This window comes from Botrytis sinoallii (genome assembly GCF_014898435.1).
Source record: "Botrytis sinoallii strain Bc 23 chromosome Unknown BSIN_028, whole genome shotgun sequence".
Taxonomy (NCBI): domain Eukaryota; kingdom Fungi; phylum Ascomycota; class Leotiomycetes; order Helotiales; family Sclerotiniaceae; genus Botrytis; species Botrytis sinoallii.
The window spans coordinates 440,167-460,304 of NW_024066055.1; positions in this window are offsets into that span (position 1 = coordinate 440,167).

A 20,138-nucleotide genomic window follows, 5' to 3' on the forward strand; every position below is an offset into this window, starting at 1 on the left:
TTCCCTTTTTCTTCTTTTTCTTCAACTATTATTCCTTCCATTTCTGTAATAACTCTTTCTCCTTTTATTATTGTATCTTCTTTTTCTTCTACTACCTCTCTTTCTTCTGTTTCGTTTTGTATCAAAGCTCTAGCCAGATACCATGTCCTTATAGCTATTTTGATGATATTGATAAATTTGATGGCTAATTCGATACCAATTTTGATATAAAGTAAAAATTGTATAGTGATTTTGGATAAAGGTATCTCCTTAAAGATTTCTTTTCTTTTAGTTTTATATATGGGGCAGCTAATAAGGAGGTGTTGTGATGCCTCGATATTATTATATATATATTTGTTATTGGAAAGTTTGAAGCGATATAAATAGGATTTGATATATCCATGATTTAATTTGAGTTGAAAGAATGTGTTGGTAGTGTTTCGATTGGTTTTGTTTGGTAGTTTGATTTTCGAATCTATTTTCTAAGGAAATAGTTTCGAGTAAGTTGATAGGAATTGGTTTGATCTGAGTTTGTATTGATTGAGGGTATCAAGTTATTGATTTGAAGTATATTTCTTAATAATTATATTTAATAATTTAAAGCTTATTTTGTTCGAAATAGATTATATTATAATTGCTTTTTTGGCTAGTTTATTTGCTAGCTTATTTCCTTCAATTGAGGTGTGGTTAGGAATTCAATTTAGTGAGATTTCAGCTCCTTTTACTTTAATAACCTTTACTGTATTGATTACTCTTATTTGGTAAACTTGTCCTGGATAATCTGAAGGAGTTTTTAGGTGGTATAGATTAGTTTGATTGTTTGAATAGATCTTGAACTTTTGATTATTGCAAGTAATAGAATTAGCATATTCGATAGTTTTTGTAACTCCAAAGAGCTCTTCATTATATATTAGTTGATTAGTATCAATATTGCTTTGCTCTTGATATAGAATTTGATTATTTGATTGTATAGCCATTATGCCTATTCCGATGCTAATTCCTTTTTCAGTAGAGAAGGTATTAGTGTAAATATAGGTGGTATCCTTATCCCTATATTTGAAGATAATATTATAAAGAATAGCAACATCTTCTTTTGACAAATTGCTAATATTGACTTTGAAAAGGATATCTCTTTTCTATAGAAAGAAATTAAAATAAATAATCTTTTCGAGTAAGGAAGGGTTGAAGTTCTGGTTTATCGATTCTCTAATTCTATCCAGTTGAATAGGTTTATATTGTTTTCTTTGAGGTGTAGGGATTATTCCTAAATCGGCTTGATATTGAGCTGAAGTTTCTTTTTCAATATTGATTGGATACTTTAGTAATAACTTAGCTAATCAGAAAGTGTATTATCTAATATTTGAATCTAATCGGATTTTGGGAGGTTTTAGGCCGGCTTCTACTTCTATTGGAATGATTGGAGCTGTTTTGAATATTCCTAATATCTTGCGAAGAACTAGGTTTTGAAGTGATTGTATTATATTCTTGAAATGAGTTTGATCTTTCCATCAAATCACTGAACCATAGTCAGCTATGCTAGTCACACATGCTATGTATAGCTGTCTGAGGGCTTTAGGATTAAGATCCTTTTCGATATTAGCTAATCAGGCTATTCGATAGAAAGTTCTTTTGGCTTGTATAATTCGAATATTAATATGTTGATTGAATTTGAGGTTTAGATCGAATTATATTCCCAGCCATCTAATTAGGGATTGAGGTATAATTGTTTCGGAATTGGGTAGTGTGATTGGATAGTTTTTTGTTAGTTTTGATGATGAAAAATGCATTAGCTTAGTTTTCGCCAAATCAAATTGAATAGAATTTTTCGAATTGAGTTTGTAGATTTGTTTTGTAGCTCTTTCTAAAGATTTAATATTCTTTTTCCAAATAGATGAATTGGTAATTAGAGTAATATCATTTATATAAGAAAGAAACTTCACTGAGTTGGATAGGAAGAGGTCCTTGATATATATAAGGAAGAGGATTGGGGAGATTGGGCTGTCTTGTGGTATTCCGGTTGAAATTGGCTTGAAGGATTCGGTTTGGCTATTGAAGGATAACTTCAGCTGTTTCTGCTGCAGGAATGAAGTTATTCAGGAGATAAGATTCGTTAATAATCTTAGTTTCTTGTAGATATCCAATAATCAATTTCTTGAGACGTGATCAAAAGCTTCCTTTATATTTATGAATAGTACTAAGGTCTTCTTATTAGCTTGCTTGTTTTTTTCGATTTTTGTAATTAATAATAATGTAACATTAATTACTGATTTCTTTTACCAACTTTCTATTTGGCTTTTATGTAGGAGGTAAGTAGTTTCTGTTAAAAAACCTAATCGTTGAGCTAGAATCCTTTCATTAATTTTTCCAAGACAGTTTAAGAATACAATCACTCTATATGCTTTTGAAAATGAATAATCAGATTTTGAGGTTTTCTTTAGGATAGCTCCAGTAGCTTGTTTCTAGTATTTAGAGTAATATCTAAGATTAAAAAGTTTATTGAAAAGAGTAAAAAAGATTTGTAGAATTGCTTTATAAACCTTTATAATGATTTCTTAAATAATTCTATTTGGATCAGAAGTCTTTCCTTATATTTTGGCTGAGCAAGCATTACTTAATTTGGTTTGAGAGAGATTAGGCCATTCCCATTTCTTGAATTGTTTATACCCTTCCCATTATGGTTTTAAAGTAATAGAAGAAATGGGAATAGTGTTAATCTGAAAGTAGAACATTTTCCTTCGAAAAAGTTTTCTGTTGAAATATTTGATATCCTTTGATCTTAAAAATCTTTAGTATAGATCATTACTTTAAAAATTGTTTATGTATCCTCCTTTTTTAAAAATTCATTTCAATAATTTTTCTTTATTATTTTAATAGCTTGAAAATACTTATTTCTAGTGATTCGATATTCTTTCTTAAAATTAAGATTCTTTGGATTTGATTTATTTATTTGTTTTGTATTTCCTAGCTTTTTTCGAAAATCCTTCAATTCAGGTGTCCATTATGGTTTTGCTTTTTTAATTGAAATAACTTTGGGTATATATCTTTCAATTGCTTTTTGAATAATCTTCGTGAGTTCGCTTGCTGTTTGATCTAGAATTGAATAGTAGTTATCTTTATCTTTCAAGAGGTTTAAGGAATCCTTTTTAGTTGAAGTGATTGAGTTTAAAGTAGAAAGAATAGGGAAATATAAGGATTCTGATTTGAATATTGATTTAAACTTTTCCTAATTTGTTAGTTTAGTATTGTATCTAGTTATCGATTTAGTGTTGGGGGTAATTGGGATTTCTTTTTCTTTTAATTCAAATATTATTCCTGTATAGTCAGATCCTGTATTTAAAAGCATTTGCCAATTATAAATTTGAGAAGAGATTCTTTCTGATATTAGTGTTAAATTAAGAATATTTGAATTAAAAAGATTAGTTTGATAAAAAGTATTGATTCCAAGCTCATTTAAAAAAATGAGATTCTGATTTTCAAATTATTTGACTAATTGATTGGTATTTCCGTTTTTCTTAGAAAAAGAATTCCATTATAAATAATGGATATTGAAATTGCTTAAGAGGATAGTATCTTGTGTGATAGATATGTTATACAAATACCTTTCGATTGTGAAACTATTCTTTTAGCTTAATTAGCTTTATTATATATATTAATGATTTGAAAGATTTTATTTCTATTTTGATAATTGAAAATTTGTATATCAAAATCTATTAGAGAATCAGAAGCTAGATTGATTGTAGTTTAAAGAGTTTTTGATGTGTATAATAGTGTACGTAGCTAGTAATTAAAATCGAATCTTAATAGTATTTATATAAAATTGAAGTGTATAATAGATTTTGAATTTGAGTAATCGATTTCATTCTTAATAATCCAAGATTCTTAAATCATAATAAAATCGATATTAAGCTCTATTACAAGTTGTAGAATATTCTCTATAACTTATAAACTCCTGTTAAGATTTATTTAAAGAATTCGAATATTAGTATAACTTATAAATTAGTATTATCTGCTTTTTGTTGAATTGTTTGATAGATTTTGTAGATTCTTGAATTTACTATATATTTTCCTTGACAATTTGAATATTTAGCAGCCAAATATTGATAGAACTTTCCTTTAATATCATAGATTATACACAAATATATTAATATTATATGTTTGCTCCTACAGAGTCTACAAAAAGGATTCCTTCTACAATATATATCCTAATATCCAAATCCTTGGCATTTTTGGTATTATATAATTAGTTTGAATTTATAAAACTTTTCTATTCTTATATTAATACCAGTAATATATAGTTATTTCTGAATAGCTAACTTTACTTTTGATTTTATTACAAAAGCAATTATTATTGCTTCTTCTTGTTGATAGACTTTTTTTGATGTTGATATAAACCAAAAAGATATTTCTATAAGCTTGAAATCCGGATTGAAGGTTTTGATTTCTTTAAGGATAAGATTCATTCCTTTTGGTCCTAAGAATTCTTTTATAGGTATTTTATGAATAATAACCTTATGCCATTTTTGATCTTTTTGAATCCTTTTGAATTTAATAAGATTACTTTAGATTATCTTCTTTTCTAATAGAAATTGTAATGTAAAAGGAGTATTTGTAGTAATTATTATATTACTATTCAGCAATAGGATTACTACTACTATGACCAGGCCTTTGATTCCAATTTTCTGAAATGCTTTGTTTATTTGGTTTCGTATTGATATAGGCAAGAAGAAGGTAATGTTCGTAATCTCTGATTTAATTAGGATTAGGCATCTTTAAGTGATTTCAATCTTTTTGTCTATTGGAGTAGGTTTAATAGCTTTTTCTTTATTGATTAGATTCCATTCTTCTTTTTTTATTATAATTGTATAATTAGATTTAATTGGTATTGTAGTAATTGGAATTGGATTTTTGGTTAGTGTTTTAGCTTGCGATTCGATTTTCTGTATAGCTGATTTGAGGTAAGTGATTTGAAATACAATAATATTAAAGGCTGTAATAAGCTTTTTCTTTTTGGTATATTCTTTGAAGATTTTAAGAAGATTTAGAAACTTAGATTATTTATTATATAATTAAGTGAAAATGGATACTAATAATATAAGATCTTTTGCTTTTAGAATTACTTCCTTTAATATAATTGGTTTGTTTTGTATTCTGGATTATTTATTCTGATTGCTAAGGGGTATTATAGAACCACATTTTTTATTCTAATTAAATATATAAGTGATATTGATTGTATCTTAAGTAATAAAGAGATCACTAAATAGATTAAATTCTTTAATTCTTTTTTCAAAACTGATTGGCTAATTGATTAATAAAATGAAACTAGAGATTTCGAATTAAAGATTTTCAGAAGGCTGGGGGAGGGTTTAAAGGTATTAGGATACCTAGAATAATAATAGAATAAGTGTTTGATATAATAAGGGCTTCAGAAGAAGCCTTTATTATAGTTATATCCTGAAGTATTAATGGATTATTAAAATAATCTATATTAGAAATTATATTCTTATATTAAAGGTTTGGAGTGAAAATTTTATACAAATTTTTGTATGAGTTTCGTGTTTAAAGCACCGACGATAGTATTATAATAATTATTGGTCAGAATTACTTAGGGGCAATTGTAATCAATTTGGTTTAATAATTATAATCTAAATCGATTGCGAAAGGGTTGTATTTCGAAGAAAAAGTTTCCTTTGAAATTTATTGTATAGTTTTATAGGTAAATTCTCCTACTCTAATATATTCTTTAAATTAAAAATCTATATAATAGACATAAGACTAGTTTCAAACTTTGCTTTATATTGATATAAACAATACGCTTCCATTCCAACTCTTGATTCAAGGTCCCATGGCCACAATCCCCAATTTTTTTAAAATCGATCTTAACTGGTAAGTGTCCTCCAGTTTTGCGAATTCAGACGATCTGTTAGTTATTATATTTTGAAAGGAAGATTTTCCTAATGATTTGCAGGGCATTTGACCTTTAAAAGTATATATTTGGATGAAAATCGATTTGTATAAATCAAATTTAGATCGGTATAATATCAAACTATGCAATCTATGCTTGATGTTTTTATATGGAATTAATGCATTGAAAAGACTCGTATCTCCTAGTATACTCCTTTCTAAATTTCAAATATTTAAGTTTCTGTACTTCAAAGACTTTTTGTTGGTTAACCCTTATTCTATCGCTATTACTATCTGAGCTTCGAGAGTTTCCTCTTTATTCAGTCTAAATTAATACATCAAAGATTGTTGGAAAGTATCATATCGTTTATATGATTATACTTTTCTATTTACTATACTTTATAAAGAAGTTAATATGGTATAATCTATATTTATCTTAATGCAACGCTAGTTCATTGCTTTTTCTATATACGTATTTGATTTACATATTGATTGATTGATTGATTTAATTAACGTCCACCTTCAGTCTATGACTATATAGGACGGCTAGGCCAAATGGTCTAGCGGATAACTTTTAAAGTACAAAATTAGGAATTTTAACAATAGGGTAAGTGAAAACTAATACTGGGGACTCGTTCCCGCTTACTATACGAAGTGCGTATAGTAAGATATAGAGTAGAGAGGGTTAAACCCTTTCTTTTCTATCTTTTCTCTCATCCTCCTCCTTCTCTTTCCATTTCCAAAATGGCTCTCTCTCCTTCTCTTATTGTCTCTTCTTCTTCCACAATTTCGTTTTGTATCTCGGCTCTTGATAGGTGCCAAGTTCGAGTAGCGATTTTGGTAGTATTGATGAATTTGATTGCTAGTTCGATACCTATTTTCGTATGTAGCAGAAATTGTAGGTTGATTTTCGAGATTGGTATTTCTTTGAAGATTTCCTTTCTTTCTTTTCTATATATTGGGCAACCAATAAGGAGGTGTGCAGCTGTTTCGATATTGTTGCAGATACACTTATTGTTTGAAAGTTTGAATCGATGTAAATAAGACTTAATATAACCGTGGCCGATTTTGAGTTGAAAGAAGGCGCTAGCAGTATTTCGCTTAGTACCTTCTGGTAGCTTGATTTTGGAGCTGATTTTCCATGGGAAGAGTTTCGAATAGGTTGTATCTGATTGATTTGATCTGGATTCGTATTGATTGAGAGTCTCTAGCCATTGATCGGAGTCGTGTTTCTTTACTATCATACCAAGTAGCCCTATACTGGTTTCGCTTGAAGTGGCCCGTATTGAAGTTGCTTCTTTCGCTAATTTATCAGCCATTTCATTTCCTTGTATCGAAGTGTGACCTGGAACCCAATTTAAAGAGACTTCAGCTCCTTTTGCTCTAATATCCTCTGCTGCCTTGATTGCTCGTATTTGGTAGGCTTGCCCGGGGTGATCGGAGGGGGTTTTTAGACGATAGAGTCCAGCTTGGTTGTCCGAATAGATCTTGAATTTCTGTCCTTCATATGCTACAGTGCTAGCATATTCGATAGCTTTTGTAACTCCCAATAATTCTCCATTGTATACTAATTGATTGATACCAATATTCGAACGTTTTCGATAAGAGATTGATCCATTTGATTGTATTGCAACTATCCCTACTCCTATTCCAATTCCTTTTTTGGTAGAAGATGCATCAGTATATATATAAACTGTATTTTGATCTCTGTGTTTAAATATAATATTGTGAAGAGTAGCTGTATCTTCTTTCGAGGCTTTACTAATATTGACTTTGTAAGGTGTATCTCTTTTCCAGGGAGGGAAGTTGAAATGGGTAATCTTTTCGAGAGTAGATGGATTGAAATCTTGTTCTATGGATTCTCTTATTTTATCTAATTGAAGTGGCTTGTAACGTTTCCTTCGAGGGGTAGCCATTGCTTCTAGGTCCGATTTGTGTTGAGATAGCACTTCTTTTTCGATATTGATTGGGTGATTTGGTGATAGTTTCACTAATCGAAAGGCATATCGTTTTATGTTTGAGTCTAAACGGATTTTTGCTGGCTTTAGTCCTGCTTCGATTTCCATTGGAAGGATTGGGGCGGTTTTGAAGACTCCAAGTATCTTTCGAAGAGCTAGATTTTGAAGTGATTGAAGCGTGTCCTTGAATTTGATCTGGCCTTTCCACCAAACTTCCGATCCGTAGTCAGCAATACTAGTTATACAAGCTATGTATAGCTGTCTCATAGCCTTAGGACTAAGGCCTTTTTCTGTATTAGCTAAGCGAGCCATTCGTTGAAAGGCTCTTTTCGCTTGTGCTGCTCTGATATTGACGTGTTGATCGAATTTGAGATTCGGATCGAACCAGATACCAAGCCATCTAATTAGAGATTGGGGTATTACTGTTTCCGAATTGGGTAAAGTAATAGGATATTGAGCTGTTAATTTGGAAGAGGAAAAATGCATTAGCTCTGTTTTAGCTAAATCGAATTGGATTGCATTCTTTGAGCTGAGTTCGTATAATTGTTTTGTAGCTCTTTCTAACGAATTAACATTCTTTCTCCAAGTAGATGACTTAGTGATAAGAGCGATATCGTCAATATATGAAAGGAATTTGATTGAATTGTTTTGGAAAAGATCTCTAATATAAATCAAGAAGAGGATTGGCGAGATAGGGCTGCCTTGTGGTATTCCGGTCGAAATTGGCTTGAAAGATTCGATTTGATTATTAAAAGATAGTTTTAGTTGTCTTTGTTGAAGAAATGAAGCTATCCAGGAGATAAGATTGGTTGGTAGTCTCAGCTTCTTGCAGATATCCAATAATCGATTTTTTGAAACATGATCGAATGCTCCTTTTATATCCATAAATAAAACCGAAGTCTTACTATTAGCTCGCTTGTTGCTTTCAATCTCTGTATTCAAAAGGAGAGCTGTATCGATTGCCGATTTCTTTTGTCGTCCTCCCATTTGGCTATAATGTAAGAGATGGGTAGTTTCCGCTAGATATCCTAATCGTTGAGCTAGAATCCTTTCGCTTACTTTTCCTAAGCAATTGAGAAGTGCAATAACCCTATACGCTTTTGGTATCGAATAATCTGGTTTCGAAGCTTTTTTTAGGATTGCTCCAGTGGCTTGTTTCCAGCATTGTGGGTGGTATCCAATATTGAGAAGCTTGCTATATAAAATAAAGAAGGTTTGTGGAATAGCTTTATACGCTCTTGTAATGATTTCTTGAGTAATACCATCTGGACCAGGAGTTTTCCCTTGAATTTTAGCCGAACAGGCGTTCTTTAGTTCATTTTTAGAGAGATCAGGCCATTCCCATTCGTTGGATTGTTGATATCCTTCCCATTCAGGTTCGGCTGTGATAGGAGGTTGAGGGAACAGAGTAGTTCGAAAAGCAGAGCATTTTCCTTCAAAAGAGGTTTCTGAAGTAATATCAGGGATCCTTTGATTTTGATAATCCTTTGTATAGGCCATTGCTTTGAAAATAGTTTGAGTGTTCTCTTTTTCTAGGAATCGTTCCAATGATTCTTCTTTGCTGTTTTAATAGCTTGAAAGTATTTGTTTCTGATAATTCGATAAGCTTCTTTTGAACTAATATTTTCGAGATTGGATTCAACTTGTTGTTTTGCTTTTCCTAGTTCTTTTCGAAGGGCTTTCAATTCAGGAGACCACCATGGCTTAGCTCTTTTGTTTGTTATAACCTTCGGAGTACAGCTTTCCATTGCCTTTTGGATAATCCTTGTAAGTTCGCTAGCAGCTTGATCCAATTTGGAACGATATATATCGTTTTCTTGAAGGAAATCAATCGAATCTTGTGTAGTTGTTGTAAACATACTTAGTTCGGCTAGAGTGGGCGAGTGTTTGGCTTTGAATTGTAGAATAGATTCGAATAGCTCCCAATTGGCTAGCTTTGTATGATATCTGATTATTGGCTCTTGAAGAGGGGTATTTGAAATCTCTTTTCCTTTTAATTCAAATAGAATCCCTGAATGATCGGATCCAATATTAGAAAGTGTTTGCCAATCTTGTATCCTTGAAGAGATGCTTTGAGAAGCTAGTGTGAGGTCGAGTATACTTGGATTTGTCAGATTAGTTCGAAAGAAAGTAGTAGCTCCAGGCTCATTCAATAGACTTAGATTTTGATCTTCAATCCACTCTGCTAGTTGATCGGCATTAGCGCTTTTGTTTGAAAAGGGATTCCATAATGGATGATGGGAGTTGAAGTCGCCTAATATTATTGTTTGTTGATTAATCGATAGATTGTAAAGGGACCGATCAATTGTATATCCTTTTTCCTGTGCTTGATCTGCTTCGTTATATATATTGATAATTTGGAAGGTTTCGCTTTCATTTTGGCAGTTTATTATCTGTATATCCGGGTCTATTGGCGAATGAGGGGCTAGATTAACTGTAGCTCGGAGGTCTTTGGAAATATATAGGAGGGTTCGGGGTTTGAGATCGGGGTTGAAGTTGGGGAGAATTTGTATAAAATTGGAGTGTATAGTCGATCTGCAATTAGAGAAATTGGTTCCATTTTTTTGAATCCAAGGTTCCTGAATTAAAATCAGATCAATATTGAGCTCAAGAGCAAGCTGTAGAACGTTCTCTGTGGCTTGGGAGCTTTTGTTGAGGTTTATTTGAAGAAATCTGATATTATTGTAACACATTGATTAGTGCTGTTGGCTTTTTTGTTGAATAGCTTTGAAGATTTCACAGCTTTTAGAGCTAGCTGTATGATTTCCTTGACAATTAGAGCATTTGGTGATAATATGAGAGCAGAGTTTTCCTCTTAAGTTGCAGACCATACAGAGGTGTATTGCTGTAATGTGTTTGCCTCCGCACAATCCGCAAGAAGGGTCTTTTTTGCAATACGAGCTTTGATGCCCAAAGCCCTGGCATTTTTGGCATTGTGTAGTAGGTTTGGATTCGTAGAATTGTTCTACTCTGACACTAGTGCCTGCAATATACAACCGCTTTCGAATAGCTAGTTCGGCTTCTGATTTTGAGGCAAAAGCTATAACGATAGCGCCGTCTTTTTGGTGGGCTCTTTTGGCTATTGGAGTGAGCCAGAAGGGAGTTCCTATTGGCTTGAAATCTGTATTGAAGGTTTTGATTTCAGTTGTAATCAAATCCATTCCTTTGGGCCCAGAGAACTCTTTTATAGGGATATTGTGAATAATAACCCTATGCCATTCTTGGTCTTTTTGAATCCTTTCGAATTTGATAACATTTTTCCAGATGGCTTTCTTTTCAATTAGGAATTGTGTTGTAAAGGGATCATTAGTAGTGATAATGATATTGTTATTGAGAGAGAGTATTGCTGCAGCAACTACTGGTCCTTTGATTCCAATTTCCTGGAAGGCTTCATTAATCTTGTTTCGAATCGTTAAGGGCGAGAAGGTTTTGGAGTTAGGGATTTCTGGTTTGATTAAGAGTAATCGTTTTTGGATAATACTAGTCTTTTTCTCTATTGGAATAGATTTGTTACTTTTTCCTTTAGTAACTAGATTCCATTCCCCTTCTTTTGTAATATTAGCGTAAGAAGGTTTTGATGTTGATATTGTGGTACTGGTGGGAGCCGATTTGGTTAAAGCTTTGGTTTGAGATTCGATTTTCCGTGTAGCTGTTTCCAAATGATTGATTTGGGATGTGATGATTTTGGAAGCTGTAGTGAGATTTCCTTTTTCAGTGTATTCTCTAAAGATTTCTAAAAGATCTAATAGCTTAGATTGTTCGTCACGTGATTGAGAGAGAGTGGAAGCTAGAACTATGAGATCTCTAGCTTTTAGAATAGCTTCTTTAGGAGTGATTGGATCGTTTTGGATTTTGAATTGCTTGTTTGGATTGGTGAGTAGTGTAGTAGAGTTTCGCTTTTTGTTTTGGTTGAAAATTTGAGTGATGTTGTTTGGCTTTTGAGTAATAAAAGGATCGCTAGGTATACTGAAATCTTGTATTCTGATTTCAGGACTGGTTATTTGATTGATTGATGAAGTAAGGCTTGATAATTCGATTGGGGTTCTTCTGGAATAAGTAGGCAAATTTGGGGTTGTAGGAGGGCTGGAAGTGATTGCTGGATAGGTATTTGGTATTATAGATTGGTCTGGGGTGGCTTCTCTCATATCTATATCTGAAAGAGTATTCAGATTAGTATTTGGAACCTCTACAACTATACAATCGGAGTGTTCCATATTGATGTTGAGATTGGGTTGTCTGTTCTGAAGTCTTGGAACAGAGTTTTTCACGCGTTTTTTCGCGTGCGTTTCGTGTTTCGAAGCGTCGGCGGCAGTATCACAACAACTACTGGCCAGAATCACTTGGAGATAATTGCAATGGAATTGTATTGATAACTATGATCTAGAGCGATCGTGAGAAGGTCGTATTTCGAAGAAAAAGTTTCCTTCGAAATTTGTTGTGTGTTGATTTACATATTACTTGATCCGTATCATTGCAATTTTTTCAATACGAAAAAATCAATGTCAAATATATTATATTTATTATCAAATATATAATCTATTTCGAATAAGTCAGAAATAATATAATATTTATTAGAATTAACCCAAAATGTTCGACTCAATAATAATATGGTCTATGGAAGGAGTAAGTAGTAAGAACTTTGAAATCAATTGGTTATCTGATTGACATTGATTGATTGATTGATTGATTGATTTCATTTACGTCCATCTTCAGTCTAAGACTATATAGGACGGCTAGGCCTCTAGAGGCTCTAGCGGATAACTTTTTATTCTACAAAAATGGATATATACGATTTAGGGAAGTAAAAACAAATGCTAGGGAACAGTGCCCACTTATTATACACATTATATATAATAAGAAAATTGTGAAAATTAAGAAATTGTAAGGAAATCAAAGCCCTCTCTTATTTCTCTAATTATTTCTTCTTTATTCTCTTCTCCTCTCTCCTCTTCTATTACTATTCCTTCCTCTATCTCATCTTGTATGAAAGCCCTGGCCAGATACCATACTCTTGTAGCGATTTTGGTGATATTGATGAATTTAATAGCTAATTCAATATCTACTTTTGTATAAAGTAGAAACTATATAATAATCTTAGATAATAATATATTCTTGAATATTTCTTTTCTCTCTACTTTGTATATAAAACAACTAATAAGGAAATGTTGTAAAACCTCAATATTACCATATATATATTTGTTATTAAAGAATTTAAATCGATATAAATAAGATTTGATATATAATCTAATTGAATTGAAAATATGTACTAATAGTGTTTCACTTGGTTTCGCTTGATAGCTTGATTTTCGATTCTATCTTCTATAGAAATAGCTTTGAATAAATCAAAAGGAATTGATTTGATCTAAGTTTATATTAATTAAGAATAGAAAGCCATTAATCTGAATTGTATTCTTTAATTATCATATCTAGAAATCCAAAACTTGTTTTGTTTGAAATAGAATATATTGTAATTGCTTCCTTTACTAGTTTATTTATTAGCTCATTTCCTTTTATTAAAATATATTCTGGAATCCAATTTAAAGATACTTCAGCTCCTTTTGCTTTGATAATTTCCATTGCTTTGATTGTTCGAATCTGATAGACCTATCTAGGATAGTCTAATAGTGTTTTTAAGTAATATAGATTAGCTTGATTATTCGAATATATCTTGAATTTGTTGTTAATACAAACAATTATACTAGTATATTCAATAGTTTTAATAATCCTGTAAAGCTCTTTATTATATATTAATTGATTACTATTAATATTCAATTATTATTAATATAAAATTCGATTGTTTAATTGTATTACAATTATATCTATACCTATATCTATTCCTTTTTTAATAGAAAAGGTATCAGTATAAATATAGATAATATTCTTATCTCTATAATTGAAAACGATATTGTAAAGAATAGTAGTATCTTCTTTTGATAAATTATTAATATTAACTCTAAAAGGAATTTCCTTTTTTCATAAAAGAAAGTTGAAGTGAATAATCTTTTAAATGAAATAGGATTGAGATTCTGATTTATTGATCCTCTAATTCTATTAAATTGGATTGATTTATATCGTTTTCTTAAGAAGTAGAGATTACTTCCAAATCGGTTTGATATTGAACTGATATTTCTTTTTCGATATTGATTGAATAATTTAATAAGAGTTTAGCTAAACGAAATATATATTACCTAACATTTGAATCTAATCGAATTTTTGGGGGCTTTAGGCCTGCTTCTACTTCCATTGAAAGGATTGGGACTGTTTTGAAGATTTCTAATATCTTTCAAAGAACTAGGTTTTGAAGCGATTGCATTATATTCTTAAAATGAGTTTAATCTTTTTATCAAATCACTAATCCATAATCAGCTATACTAATTATACATACTATATATAATTATTTAAGGGCTTTAGAATTAAGGCCCTTTTCGATATTAGCTAATCAAGCCATTCGATGGAAGGCACTTTTTGCTTGTATGATTCGAATATTAACATATTAATCGAATTTGAGGTTTAAATCGAACCATATTCCCAGCCATCTAATAAAAAATTAGAATACAATTATTTCTAAATTGAATAATATAATTGAATATTTTTTCATCAATTTGAATGATAAAAAATGCATTAGCTCTATTTTTGCCAAATCGAATTAAATTGCATTTCTAAAACTAAGTTTATAGATTTGTTTTGTAACTCTCTCTAGGGTTTTGATATTCTTTTTCCATATAAATAAATATATAATTAAAGCAATATCATCTATATAGAAAAGAAACTTGATCGAATTGAATAAAAAGAGCTTTCTAATATATATAAAGAAGAGAATTGGAGAAATCGGACTGTCTTGTAATATTCCGATTGAAATTGGCTTGAAAGATTCGATTTGATTATTAAAAGATAGTTTCAATTATCTTTATTGAAAAAATAAAGCTATCCAGGCTATCAGATTTATAAGTAGTTTTAGTTTCTTATAAATATCTAATAATTGATTTTTCGAAATATAATCGAATATTCTTTTTATATCTATAAATAATATTGAGGTCTTTTTATTGGCTTATTTATTTCTTTCAATTTTTATAATTAATAAAAATACAATATTGATTACTGATTTCTTTTAACATTCTCCTATTTGACTCTTATAAAGGAAATAAATTGTTTCCACTAAATATCCTAATCGTTGAGCTAGAATCCTTTTGCTTATTTTACCCAGATAATTTAAGAATGCAATTACTCTATATACTTTTGAAAGGGAATAATCTAGTTTGAAAGCTTTTTTTAAAATAACTTCTATAACTTGTTTTTAATATTTTGAATAATATTCTAGATTAATAAGTTTACTAAAAAAAATAAAAAAGATTTATGAAATTGCTTTATAAGCCTTTATAATAATCTTTTGAGTGATTTCATCTGGATTAGGGATTTTTCCTTGGATTTTGACTAAACAGGTATTGCTTAATTCGATTTGAATAAAATTAGGCTATTTCTATTACTTGAATTGTTTATACCCTTCCCATTATGGTTTTAGAGTAATAAAAAAGGGTAGAAACAGAGTTGATCTAAAAGCAGAGCATTTTCCTTCGAAAAAGCTTTCTATTACAATATCCGATATCCTTTAATCTTGAAAGTCTTTAGTATAGACTATTACTTTGAAAATTATCTTTGTATCCTCCTTTTCTAAAAACTTATTTCAATAATCCTTTTTACTGTTTTAATAACTTAAAAATACTTATTTCTAGTGATTCGATATCCTTTCTTAGAGCTATAATTCTTTAGATCTAATTCAATTCTTTGTTTTGTTTTTTTTAGCTTTTTTTGGAGATCTTTCAATTCAAATATCCACCATGATTTAGCCTTTTTGATTGAAATAATTTTAAATATATACCTTTCTATTGCTTTTTAAATGATTCTAATAAATTCGCTTACTACTTAATCTAAAATTAAATAATAATTATCTTTATTTTTCAAAAAGTTTAAGGAATCCTTTTTGGTTAAAAGGATTAATTCTAAATTCAATAGAATAGGGGAATATAAGGATTCTGATTTGAGTATTGATTCGAACTTTTCCCAATTCGCTAGTTTAATATTGTATTTAGCTATTGATTTAGTATTAGAAATACTTAAATCTTCTTTTCCTTTTAATTCGAATAGTATTTTTATATAATTAGATTCTATATCTGAAAGTATTTGTTAATTATGAATTTGAGAAGAGATTCCCTTTAATATTAGTGTTAAATTAAGAATACTTGAATTAAGAAAATTAATTTGATAAAAAGTACTGATTCCAGGTTTATTTAAAAGAATGAGATTCTGATCTTCAAACTATTCAGTTAATTAATTAGTGTTTCCGTTTTTCTTTGAAAAGGATCTCATTATGAATAATAGACATTAAAGTTATCTAAAAGAATGGTTTCTTGTGTAATAAATATATTATATAAGCATCTTTCAATTATGAAATCTTTTTCTTTAGCTTGATTAGCTTTGTTATATATATTAATGATTTGAAAGGTTTTGTTTTCATTTTGATAATTGAAAATCTATATATCAGAATCTATTGGAGAATCGGAAGCTAGATTGATTATAGCTTGAAGAGTTTTTTGATATATATAGTAATATACATAGCTAATAATTAGGATTGAGTTTTGATAATATTTGTATGAAATTGGAGTGTATAATAGATCTTGAATTTGAATAATTGATTCCGTTTTTAATAATCTAAGGTTCTTGAATTATAATAAGGTTGATATTAAGTTCTATTGCAAGCTATAGAATGTTCTCTATAACTTATAAACTCCAATTGAGATTTATTTAAAGGATTCGAATATTAGTATAACTCATTAATAAGTAATATTCGATTTTTGTTGAATAACCTGATAGATTTCATATGTTTTCGAATTTGCTATATGATTCCCTTAGCAATTCGAGCATTTTACTTCTAAGTGTTAACAGAACTTTCCTTTGATATTATATACCATATACAAGTATACTGATATAATATACTTGCCTTTATATAATCCATAGGAAGGGTTCCTTCTACAATAGATATCCTAATGCCCAAATCCTTGATATTTCTGATATTGTATAGTTGATTTTGATTTGTAGAATTGTTTTACTTTTATACTACTTCTAGCAATATATAATTACTTTCGAATAGCTAATTCTACTTCTGATTTTGTAGCAAAAGTAATAATAATAGTATTCTCTTATTAATAAGCTCTTCTGCAGGCAGATATAAATTAAAAAAAGATTTCTATAGATTTAAAGTCTGGATTAAAGATTTTGATTTCGTTGAGTATAAGATCCATTCCTTTTGTGCCTGAGAATTCTTTAATTGGAATTTTGTGAATAATGATTTTGTACCATTCTTGATTCTTTTGGATTTTTTTGAATTTAATAATATTACTCCAAATCGCTTTTTTTTTCAATAAGAATTATAATATAAAGGGATTATTTGTTATAATAATAATATTATTATTGAAAAATATAATTGCTACTGCAATAACTGGCCTTTTGATTTTGATCTTTTGAAAAGCTTCATTTATTTTGTTTTGAATAATTAAAAGGAAAAAGGAGATAGGGTTTGGAAATCTGGCTTGATTAAGATAATTCGTTTTTGGATGAGGTTAGATTTCTTTTCTATATTAGTAGATATAATATTTTTCCCTTTAGAGACTAAATTCCATTCTCCTTTTTTTGAAATATTAGTATATATTGATTTCAATATAGTGGTAGTAATAATAGTAAATAGAAAAGGTTTAGCTAATACTTTCGCTTGTGATTCGATTTTGTATATAGTGATTTCCAAATGGATGATTTGAGAGGTAATGATATTCGAAACTATAGTAAGCTTCTCCTTTTTAGTATATTCTCTAAAGATCTCTAAAAGATCTAAGAACTTAGATTGTTTTTTGTGTGATTGGGAAAGAGAGGAAGCTAGCATTATAAAGTCTCTAGCTTTCAAAATAGTTTTCTTGGGTGTATTTGGATTGTTTTAGATTTTAGGTTGTTTGTTTTAATTGCTAAGGGGTATTATAAAGCCCCGTTTTTTATTCTAATTAAATATATAGATAGTATTGATTGTATCTTGAGTAATAAAGAGATCACTAAGTAGATTGAATTCTTCAAATCTTTTTTCAGAACTAACTGGCTGATTGGTTGATAGGATAGGGCTAAAGATTTCGAATTAAGGGTTTTTAGAAGGCGGGGAAGGGCTTGAAGATATTGGGGTACCTAGGACAACAATAGAATAAGTATTTGGTATAATAGAGGCTTCAAAAGGAACCTTTATTATAACCGTATCCCTAAGTATTGATAGATTGTTAAGAGAACTCATATTGAGAATCTAGTTCTTATTCTGGTAATTTGGAGTGAGAAAATTTTATGTGAATTTTTGTATATGTTTTGTATTCGAAATATCAACAATAGTAGTATAACAATTACTGGTCAGAATTACTGGGGGGTAATTGTAATCAATTTGGTTTAATAACTATAATCTAAATCGATCGCGAACGGGTCGTATTTCGAAGAAAAAGTTTCCTTCGAAATTTGTTGTGTGTTTGATTGACATTGATATAGCTATTACTTTCTGGTAATCTAGACTTTAAAAAACTATTTGTCAGGAATGATTAAATTATCTGTTTGATAGTTTCGAATAGAATATATGTGATAGGTATACTCAAAGGAATACGGGATTATCTTCGCGGGGGGAAAAGTGATTTAATCTGTTATAGAGTTATAATAACCCTATTTCAAGTAGTGTTTTATGTTGAGATGCTAGAATACCTAGAAACACTCTTTGTTGTCACTAAGAATAAGCTCGGGTTCGTAGGAAATTATTATGGCTCAGGAAAGCCGGACTCTTGAGTTGTATCTGAAGGCTTCCCCTCAGAATTGTAGTCAGATATGAAAATACCTAATAACGTATGTTATACTGGGGCTAGCATAGATTACAAAGGAAGAGTTTGATTAATGACTTGTAAGGAAAAAAACTTATCTGATCAACTCTTTCATCTTGATAAGAACTGGAAACTAGCCAATCCTTGATACATGTGTGGCCGGTGTTTTGATGGAATATATTGGAGTTTGGATGACAAAACGATATACATTCATAAGATTGTGTGAAATAATTGCATACTTGCTTATGACTTTGATATCGAGATAGATATTATTAGAATAGATAAAGATAGGCTATTCTATAAATTCGAAAATCCCATGGAATATCCAATGGCTTTTATAATGGATTCACAAGATCATATGTGGTGTGCAGTAGCTGGTACCTCAAGAATTATCAGAATAAGCCCGAAGAGTAAGGTTGTGGGAGAGATCAATTTGCCTTCTCCTCATAAACCTATTGATTTACAATTCAACAGCAACGAATTGATTATCCTTACAAAAAGTAACATCAAAAGTAATGAAGTTTTGCTGATAAGTAATACTTCTCATAAATTGATAAAAAATACTAAAGAAGAATCGTATAACAACATTTTCACTATGGATATTGGCTATACTGGTAAACCAATACATTTCTATAAGTTGGGCCTAGAGGAACTTTGTTTATTAAAGAATTCTGATCTATCTCTTGGGGACTAATATATAAATTTTCTATGAGAAAATTGGGATGTTCTCAGAAGTATCCCTGGGATTAGAATATCATAAGACATATAATACTAGTACTATTTATATTCTTGCCATTAATATTTGTTATTTGTAATAGGCTTTGGACAACTCTAAACAGAAGATAGTTAGTATGTTGTAAAGTTATGCTTTAAGAAGCAATCTTATCACCAACGGGTTTTATCGGAGTTATTGGAGTATTAGCGATAGACTTGATGTATCAAATACTCAGCATACACAAATCAATGATTTCACTTTAAAGAAATGTAAGATTGAGCGAAGCTTGTAATGTGAATTAGATGAAGTAGATCCAAGCGATTGGAATACTAGATGACTAGAGATAACTAATTTCAATCTCTAAGTTTCAAATCTACTTATTCCCCTTTAGGCAACACAATGACCGGGTGAAATTTGCCGAGAATAGCTTTCACAGGCACTGCACTACCAGATTGAGCATAAGGTCATAACTAGACTGAACTATAAGCTATCAAACTATTGCGTGTTAGGTGGTACCCAATCAAGTATCAAGTTCTGTCCTCTAAGAGTATTGTTGCATATCTAACGGGTCTATATTACAGCTTTGATCCTGACAAGCTTTTGTGTACTTGCATCAGTCGTTCCCCCGCGAAAAGCTTAATCTGGATCTGCGTGGCACCATTTTCAATACTATTCACAAACTTTTTACCTTCAACGCAC